Below are 10,268 nucleotides of genomic sequence, written 5' to 3' on the forward strand. Positions count from 1 at the left end.
AGTGATGAATGAGGTCAAAGTTTAACTGGCTATAAAGTGTTAAATTTAAACATTATTTTCTCAGTGGAAAACAAAATTGAAAATCAGGTAGACACCCCTGTATAATTTTCAGAGAAGTGTTAGAGGACAATGGAAGGTCAATAATTTAAAGCAATCAGTCTGGTAGGAGGTCCTGACATAAGAATATAGTTGAAAAAAAAAAAAGACTATTTATTTATTGGTGGGTAAGTTAGAGTATCCTTAGTGACTATTTTAGCTTACTTTCATTTCATCTTGGTTAATTGTTGGCTCTACATTTATATGTTAGAAAAATTCTCTGTCTCTCTGATGGTAATTTGTCTGTTTAGATTTACTCTTTTTTTTTTTTTAAAGATTTTATTTATTTATTTGACAGAGACACAGCGAAAGAGGGAACACAAGCAGAGGGAGTGGGAGAGGGAGAAACAGGCTTCCCACAGAGCAGGGAGCCCGATGCGGGGCTCAATCCCAGGACCCTGGGATCATGACCCGAGCCGAAGGCAGATGCTTAACAACTGAGCCACCCAGGCGCCCCTAGATTTACTCTGTCTTACTGATTCTCTTTTGTGGCATGTGGAGGAAAAAAATGATGTAATTCCTGCTCACAAGAAATTAGCAATTCAAAATGATACATTGACATTTGTGATGAACTATAATACAAGATGAAATGAAATGTCATGCAAGTAATGCAAAGCCCTGTGGTATGCTCAGAAAAGCAAATGAGAAGAACCAGGAAGAAAGCATCCATAATGCACCAGGGACTTGGGGGAAGAGTCACTTATTTTTTCAGAAAATCTTGCAGGTTTAAAAATATATCTGCAGCCACAAGGAGCTATCACTCCACACCCATTAGGTGGCTATTATAAAACAAACAAACAAACAAACAAACAACAAAGTAGGAAGTGTTAGGATGTGGAGAAACTGAAACCCTGTGTGATTTTGAACAGTTTCTTGATTCTCGAAATCCTTTATTCCTGCCTTTTTCTCTCTGCCTAGTAAGCCCTTCTCCCTGGCTTACTGTCGGTCCCTCTGGGGAAGTACGAGCATGTCACCCATACCTGCCCTTGCTGCTTTGCTGATTTCCCTATTACTCCAGCATTGCTTGCTAGTCATGGGCTTCCCCACTTTGTATTGTAATAATGATTTTGTTGCCAGAGGCTCCTCAAAGGCTAAATTCATATTAAGTATAACTTCTTACACCTTTAGAAAGTTCTTCATAAAGTTTGTTGACATGAACTCAACAGACTTTTCTTTCTTATCCCCTTAAACTTAGGGCAAGAATGCTACTCAGTTATGACTACTTTTGTCATCTTCTTGATTATCCGTCCTATGGGTGCCACCTGAGGTTGAATACTCAATACGTTTTATTTGGACTATTTCGGAGCTCCATGCTCCAGCCTTTAGTGGTCCCCACAATCATACCTTCTTATCACATCTAATAAATATATAAATATATTTAATATATTTTATATTACATAATGTAGATAAATATATATTATTTCTGCTTTAAAATCTTTTAATATTTTCTGTATATAATGTGAACTCTGTAGCCCTTATTTCAGGACAGTTCCTGATTGGACCTGATTTTCCAGCCTTCCTTCCAACGGATTTTTCATCAATTCTGTATCCCCATGCAACCTGAACTATTAAGTGTTTTCCTTAATGAATCCTGACATCCTTACACTGCCCTGTGTTTGTAGAAACTTTTTCCTCTTCTTGGGATGACATTTCAGTCATCTATACTGACCTATATCTCATCTATATATCAAGCTCCAATTCCAACATTGTCCTCCATGTTTCACATAAAGGCAGTAGGGGTCCCCTTCTTGCCCTAAGTCGCTGGTGCACTATGGATGCTTCCTTCCTGGCTCTTCTCATTTGCTCTTTTCTGAACACACACAGGGCTTTGTACTACTTGCATGGCATTTCATTTCATCTCCTATTATAGTTCATCATAAATGTCAGTTTATCCTTTTGAATTGCTAATTTCTTGTGAGGAGGAATTATAATTTTTTCCCTCCACATGCCACAAAAGAGAATCAGTAAATATTGGTTATATCCATGAATAAAATGATTAACAACTTCTATTTTAGAGTTCTTATGTTTCTTCTTTTTTTTTAAGTAAAAATTCAGTTTATTCATCTGTTTATGACACAGTACACAAGAGGCAAAGTGGTTCACATCATAGATTTCACTTCCAACTCCTTGGAATGTTCATTTCTTTGGCTAAAAGAAACTAGACATGAGAGGCAGGCAATGCTTAGGCAACTGGCATAAGGATGGGGAGGGGGTGATGCTAACACCATCCTTGCAGGGACAGGCACAAGGGGACTGTTAGTCACAAGCTATTTTCTAGAACTGTTAGCTGGAAACAAAGGAGCACCACTCCTGGGTGCTCATCCGTCATGGGCCTTAGTCATCCCTACCACACAGGTACAGCAGCTCTTTCTGGTAGTCCCCCTTCGTGTCTTGCTGGATGTAGTAGTACAGGGACTTGCCATACTTTCTCTTGAATTCAGACCTAATTTTCAACATGTCCACTTCACTGCAAGAGACCATGATTCTAATCAGGACTTTATCACGAGTCCCCTTGCCCTTCATGGAGTCGTATAGCTGGTCAGCAAAATACAAGGGCTTGTTCTGAATGCACTGGACCAGGTTCAGGAAAGCATTTTTCAGGTCTCCTTTGACCTCCTTCTTGATGCTCTCCAGCATGTCATAAGGGCTGTAGCTCTTGTACCTTTCAAATACTTTCTGGAGGTGACACACACTCTGCTCAGTCATGATGCTGATCCACTTGGGCACATCAGTTCCTTTCCTCTTCACTCCAACATCATAGAGATCCCAGGCATCTTGGTCAATCAGTTCATAATCAATGACATAGCCATCCTCTGCTCTTCTACCCTTTGCAAGGGCAACCATCAGCTTGCGGAAGCCACCAGATGTGTCAGAAATGATGTCCTTCTCCAGATCAGTCTTGTACATTTCTTTGTAGACTCTGTTAATTTCCTGAAGCTCTTGGTTGGTCCTTGAGCAGATGATCTCAATGAGGGAGTCCTCGTCAGTCCCCAGCCCCTTCATGGAGGTTTTCAGCTCAGAAGCATCATAATGAGCAGGTGTTTTCAATAGGCCCAAAATCACGGTCTCCAGGTGGCCGGACAAGGCTGACTTGAGTGCTGATGCAAGTTCCTTTTTGGTCCTTCTCTGGTAGGCGAAGGCAATATCCTGTCTCTGTTCATTGCTGCCATTGGTCAAAATGTTGACAATGGTGACCTCATCCACACCTTTGGTCTTGATGGCCGTTTCAATGTTCAGAGCATCACGCTCAGTATCAAAATTGGTGTATGCTTTGACCAACACGTATGCACTTGGGGGCGTGGAGTGATCACCCTCCAAGCTGAGTTTGCAGAGAATTTCGTGAACAGTAGACATTTTGAAGGAAGCTGGGCCCAGTGCTGAGAGCTGCAAGCGTCCCCAGTTGTAGAGCCTCTTATGTTTTTTCTTACCAACCTAAAGACAAAGTAGATTCTTCGACATATTATTTCCTTGTTTTCATTCATGCACAATCTCCTTAATAGATGGTGGCTTGAATTCAAGTGAATGAGTGTTCTTTTAAGGGAGGAATTTTATTCTTTCAAATTACATAATCCTTTGGTACATCTAGACCTTTTTGATTTTCATAATTTTCAAGTATTATACATGTGATTATTTTTTGTTGTTGTTCTTTAGAAAGGTCAAACCATAGATTTTAGGTACAAAGGGGTCTTTTCTTTATTCTGGATTTTTTTTAAAACTTCTTTTAAAAAGATCTGTTTCATTTGTTCCAAAAAATTTACTCAACTTGTTTATTAGGAAAACATTTCCCCAATATTGAACTTTGCTAGTGGACTAAAGTTATAAAACAGTCTGGAGAATTTGGGCAAGGAAATTCTTCAGTTTCATTGTCATTACTATAACCATGATAGTAGAGTTAAAATGGTGTTTCTTGGAATTAAAAAAAAAACATATGCCATAGATTCTGTGGCCTTGTTATTAATTTTAAAATCCTAACATTTACCAATAGTCACATCAGCCAACATACATCTCTTTCTTTACTATCTGCCTAATAGCATTTGAGGGCAAATTTTCTCCATGAGATCAGTGATGAAATAAAAAAATATGTTCTTGGTTTTATGTAGAACTTCATCTTAGACTATTTCTATTGTTGGAACCCTGTGAGGAATTAATTCCAGGTAAAACATTAAGGAATTACTTGTTTATCCATTCCTTTTAAAAAAAAATTGCATGGAGCACTGGGTGTTATATGAAAACAATGAATCATGGAACACTACATCAAAAACTAATGATGTAATGTATGGTGACTAACATAACATAATAAAATAAAATTAAAAAAATTCAATTAGCCAACATATAGTACCTCATTAGTTTTTAGATGTAGCATTCAATAATTTATCAGTTGCGTGTAACACCCAGTGCTTATCACATCATGTGCCTTCCTTAATGCCCATCACCCAATTACCACATCTCCCCACCCACCTCCCCTGCAGCAACCCTCAGGTTGTTTCCCAGAGTCAAGTGTCTCTCATTGTTTGTCTCCCTCTCTGATGACTTCCCACTCAGTTTTCCCTCCCTTCCCCTATGGTCTTCTGCGCTTTCTTATGTTCCATATGTGAGTGAAACCATATGATAATTGTCTTTCTCTGTTTGACTTATTTCGCCCAGAATAATATCCGCCAGTTCCATCCATGTCGATGCAAATGGTGGGTATTCATCCTTTCTGATGGCTGAGTAATATTCCATTGTGTGTGTGTGTGTGTGTATATATATATATATATATATATACCACATCTTCTTTAGCCATTCGTCTGTTGATGGGCATCTTGGCTCTTTCCGCAGTTTGGCTATTGTGGACATTGCTGCTATGAACATTGGGGTGCATATGGCCCTTCTTTTCACTACATCTGTATCTTTGGGGTAAATACCTAGTAGCGCAGTTGCTGGGTCGTTGGGTAGCTCTATTTTTAACTTCTTGGGAACCTCCATATTTTTTCCAGAGTGGCTGTACCAGCTTGCATTCTCACCAACAGTATCCATTCCATTTATTTAAAATGACTGAGTTTCAGGGGTGCCTGGGTGACTCGGTTGAGTGTTCAACTCTTGGTTTTGGCTCAGGTCATGATGTCAGGATTGTGGGATCGAGCCCTGAGTCCAGCACTGTGCTCAGTATGGAGTCTGCTTGAGATTCTCTCCCTCTCTCTGTGCCCCTCCCCCTGCTGGCTCTATCTTAAATCTTAAAAAAAAAAAAAAAAAAAAAAGGCTGTTTCCATTAGATCAATACACTAGATCTTTTTTACTTAAACACTATAACATTAATTCCAACATTAAAATCAAAGTAATCTTACATACAAAATCTTCCTGGACCTGAAAGGTTTTCTGTAATCTCCTCTACGAAAAATAATATAAGCTAATTGTCTTATAAGTAATTATTTAACTTAATTCTTATAATATTCCTATGAAATAGTTATTATAAACATCTCATTTTAAAGAAGAAAAAACTGAAACTCAGATTAAGTTGCCTGGGCTACTAAGTGGAATTGTCAGAAATCAAATCCTTTCTGATTCCAGAAAGTTAAGTTCTTTTTTTTCTAGTTTTGTGATGTTTTAAACTTACCTCCATGTCAATAGACTAAGACTGTGAATATTCTCTACTGCTGCTAACTAACACAAAGTTAGTGGTTCATTATTATTATTATTATTATATTTATTTATTCATTTGAGAGAGCGAGAGGGACAGCACAAGCAGGGAGAGAGGCAGAGGGAGAAGCAGCCTCCCCGCTGAGCTAGGAACCCGACATGGGGCTTGATCCCAGGACCTGAAGATCATGACCTGAGCCGAAGGCAGATGCTTAAACATCTGAGCCACCCAGGCACCCCAAAGTTAGTGGTTTAAATAACAAAAACTTTTATGCTAAGCGAAATAAGTCAGAGAAAGACAGTTATCATATGAGCTCACTGATAAGTGGAATTTGAAAGAAACAAAGCAGAGGATCATAGGGGAAGAGTGGAAAAAATAAAACAAGACAAAATCAGAGAGGGAGACAAACCATAAGAGACTCTTAATCATAGGAAACAAACTGAGGGTTGCTGGAGGGATGGGGTAACTGGGTGATGGACATTAAGGAGGGCAGGTGATGTAATGAGCCACGGGTATTATATAAGACTGATGAATCACTGACCTCTACCTCTGAAGCCAATAATACATTATATGTTAATTAATTCAATTTAAATAAAAGGAAAAATATTTTTTTTCCTGGAATGTAGAAATACGTATATTGATTCTTTTTTAAAAATGTGATTTTTAAATTATCCTGTTTAACTCTTATTAATTGTAACAATTTATCTGTAGATTCTTTTGGATTTGCCACATACAGAATAATAACATCTGTGAATAATAACAATTTGTTTCTTCTTAAATAAATAACACAAACCTAATATCTTAGAATTCCAACATGGGTCTCATTGTGCTAAGATCAAGGTGTCACCCCCCCATTGCTGTATTTCTTTCTGGAGGCTCTGAGTGAGAATCGATTTCCTTGAACTTTCTAGTTTCTAGAGGCCACCCACATTCCTTGGTTCTCGTGCCTTCTTTTTCATCTTCAGATTTAGCAATGTTGCATCTCTCTGACTATTCTGTACTCACATTTCCCTCCCATCACAGCCAAGAAAAGTTTCTCTGCTTTTAAGGACTCATGGGATTAGTTTTGGGCCCCCCAGATAATCTATAAAATAATCTCATCACAAGGTCCTTAATTATCACATCTGTAAAGTCCCTTTTGTTACAGAGGGATGTATTCATAGCTTTGGGGATTAGGATGTAGCAATCTTTGGGGGGGGTCATTATGCTGCTTACCATATTTAGAGAAAATCTGTTTTATCAACTAGTTTGACAAACACTGATTTGCACTATAGCCAAAGTGAAGGAAAAGTAAGTATCAGTGAGGGGGGAAAAATAAGCATCAGAGTAAACGCATTAACTTTAATACCCTCTGAATGACTTTTTGCTGGCAGCCAATTTCTTTAGCCCTGGACCTGTAGATATAAGCTAATTCATACTGAGTCTGATGTTTTCCTTGTTTTTGCCATAATCGATTAAAAAATTATTCTACTGAAGTATAACTTGCACCCAGTAAAACTTCTCCATTTTAAGTGTACAATTAAATGTTTTATCATATTCCTATTTTCATAGTTAAACATTTTAAAGATTAATTCAACTATGATATACAGAAAAGCAAACATGTCATAAGTATAAGCTTGATGAATTTTCACAAACTGAACTCATTGTAACAATCAGATCAAACCATAATGACCTTTTTGTGGTCAGCTTTGTTGTGTATAATTTATATACAGTAAAATTAACCAATTTTAAGTATACAATTTGATGAGTTTTGACAAATGTATACAGTCATCTAATGACCACGATCATGATACAGAACATTTCTGTCATCCCCAAAAGTTCCCTCATTCCCCTTTGCAGGCAGTCCTCATTGCACCCTGGCCCCTGAAATTACTGGTCTATATTTTTGCCTTTTCTAGAAATGTATATATAATTATTATATGATTATGCAGGCTTTTGTGTTTCTTTTAGCATAATGCTCTTGAGATTCATCCATTTTGTTGCCATGTATCAGCAGTGGATAGACCACAATTTGGTTATTTCTTCAGTTCAGGGACACTTGGGTTGATTCTTTCTAGTATTTGGCTATTTTGAATAAATAATGAATCAGTGTTTCAGTGACTTTCCTCATCCTCCACAGCATTAGGCATTATCAATCCTGTTAACTTCAGCTATTCCAGTAGGTGTGTAATATCTCATTGTGGTTTTGATTTTCATTTTCCTAATGACTAACCTTGTTAAGGATCTTTCTTAGTGCTTGTTTGTCATCAGTTTATCTTTTTGGTGAATTCTAATTTCAAAATTTTTTTCCCCATATTGTATTAGTTGGTATGTCTTGTGGATACAATATATATATATTGTATCAGTATATATATATTGTCAGAAATATGTATTTTGAAGAATAAGTTAATTTTGAAATTCAGTTTATCAGGTTTTGTTTATAGTTTGTGTTATTTCGTCCTACGTAAGAAATCTTAGTCTAACCATAAGGTCACTAAGGTTTTGTCTTAGATTTTCTTTTTAGATGTTTCATTTTTTTTTTTTTTCAGATGTTTCATGTTTTTAGCTCTTACTTTAAAGTGTATAATAACCCACTTCAAGTTGATTTTTTTTTTTTTTAGTACGTTTAAGGTAAATTTATTTTCTCTTTCCTCTTCCCTCTCTTCCTTTTTTTCCAGATACTAAATTCTACCAGCACCGTTCTTTGAAAAAATTGTCTTTTCTTAGTTGGACTGCTTTGGCAAATTTGTCAAAATCAATTGGCCATATTTGTACGGGTCTATCTCTCATCTCTGTTCTGTTTTATTAATTTATGTCAGTTTTTAAAAAATATTTATTTTAGAAAATGAGAGGGAGAGAGAGAAAGGGCTTGGGGGAGGAGGTAAGAGGAGAGAGTCATGAGCAGACTCGGCGCAGAGCAATTGTGGGGCTCGATCCCATGATCCCGAAATCATGACCTGAGCCAAAACCAAGAGTCAGACACTTAACCACCCAGGTGCCCCAATTTATGTCAGTTTTTATGAGAATATCACATTTTCATTGATAACCACAGCTTTATAAGTGTTCAAATCAAGTAGTTTAGGTAAGTCTTTCAAACGTATACTTTTTCCACATTGTTTTGACTCTTCTATATGTGTGTATATATGTGTTTCCTTATAGTCTTTGATTCAGCATGACGTTTTTTTCAGAAAGGCCTGTTGAGATTTTGTTTGGAATTGCCTTTAAATTGTAGCTCAAGTAGGGGAGAACTGAAATATTAGTGATCATGAGCATGATATCTGTTTATTTGGGCTATCGTTAATTTATCCCAGTAATGTTTTATAGTTTTAGTGTACAGCTCTTGTACATATGCACTATGTTGAAATATATCACTAAATAGATCACATTTTCAATACTTTTGGCAATATTTTAAAAATTTCACTTGTTTGTTGCTAATATATAGAAATATGGTTGTTCTTTGGTAGATTGACCTTTATCCCGTGGCCTTAATAAATTCATTTATTCTAATATCTTTTTTGTAGGTTCCTAGGTGTTTCTATGTTAGGTGTTGGCAAACCATAACCTATGGGCCAAATCCAGCCCACCATCTAATTTTGTCAAGCAGAGTTTTATTGGAACACAGTCATGCCCATATTTTTACACAGTGTCTAGAATGTTAGAGTTCTGCTTATGGTAATGGTGTTGAGTAGTCAGAACAGAAACCTATGGCCTCCAAAGCCATATTCACTATCTGGACATATTCATAAGGATTCTAGGGATTAGAATATGGATTTCTGGGGATCCACTTTTAGAATTCTGGCTACCACAGATCTGGTTGTGTAAATCTATTTCTTTTAATTTTCTTTCTATTTGCCAGGTCTTTGTGAGTGTGAGCATGCAAGTGTGTACACTTGTGCGTGTTTAATAGACTTTATTTCTTATAGCAGTTTTAGGTTCATAGCAAAATTAAGCTGAGTGTTCAGAGATTTCCCCTCTATCTCCTGCCCTCACACATGCATAGCCTCCCCCATTATCAATACCGCCCAGAGTGGTATATTTGTTAAAATTCATGAAAGTACACTGACACATCATTATCACCCAGGATTCATAGTTTACATTAGCGTTCATTGTTGGTGTGTTAGGGCTCACTTTTAGTGTTTGAGGATTTGTGGTATGCATCTTTAACTTATCACAGTCTACCTTTTAAACAATATAGTAGTTTATATAGAGCATGAAATCCTAGAATTCACAGGACATGAACTGTTCTTATGTTTGGGACTGGATTTTTGTGTTTCTGTATTTTTGGCTTTGTTGTAGGATATTGAGTTACTTGGAAGCATTTAGATCTTTTCAAGGCTCCTTTTTAATATTTTCCAGAACATATTTGTCCAGAACAGTCTTTAGTTAAAGTATAATTTGACCCTATCTAAATCAAGAATTTTTTTTGTGATTTTTTTTTTCTTTCTGTACTTTTATTGAGATATTTTTCTATTGTCTTCAAATTCACTAATACAGTTTTCTGTTCCTAGTCTAAGTCTATATAATGTACTCTTACATTCAGATAATGTATTTTTGTCTTTCCAGAATGTCCATTATA

The 10,268-nt window shown here is 36.7% G+C and overlaps 1 pseudogene; it reads right to left on the minus strand.

Moving 5' to 3' along the window:
* Positions 1-2,415: 2,415 nt before the first annotated feature.
* Positions 2,416-3,480, minus strand: LOC118547991 (annexin A2 pseudogene; annotated as a pseudogene).
* Between the last annotated feature and the right edge of the window lie 6,788 nt (positions 3,481-10,268).

The sequence above is a fragment of the Halichoerus grypus genome, chromosome 2 (assembly GCF_964656455.1).
Source record: "Halichoerus grypus chromosome 2, mHalGry1.hap1.1, whole genome shotgun sequence".
Taxonomy (NCBI): Eukaryota; Metazoa; Chordata; class Mammalia; order Carnivora; family Phocidae; genus Halichoerus; species Halichoerus grypus.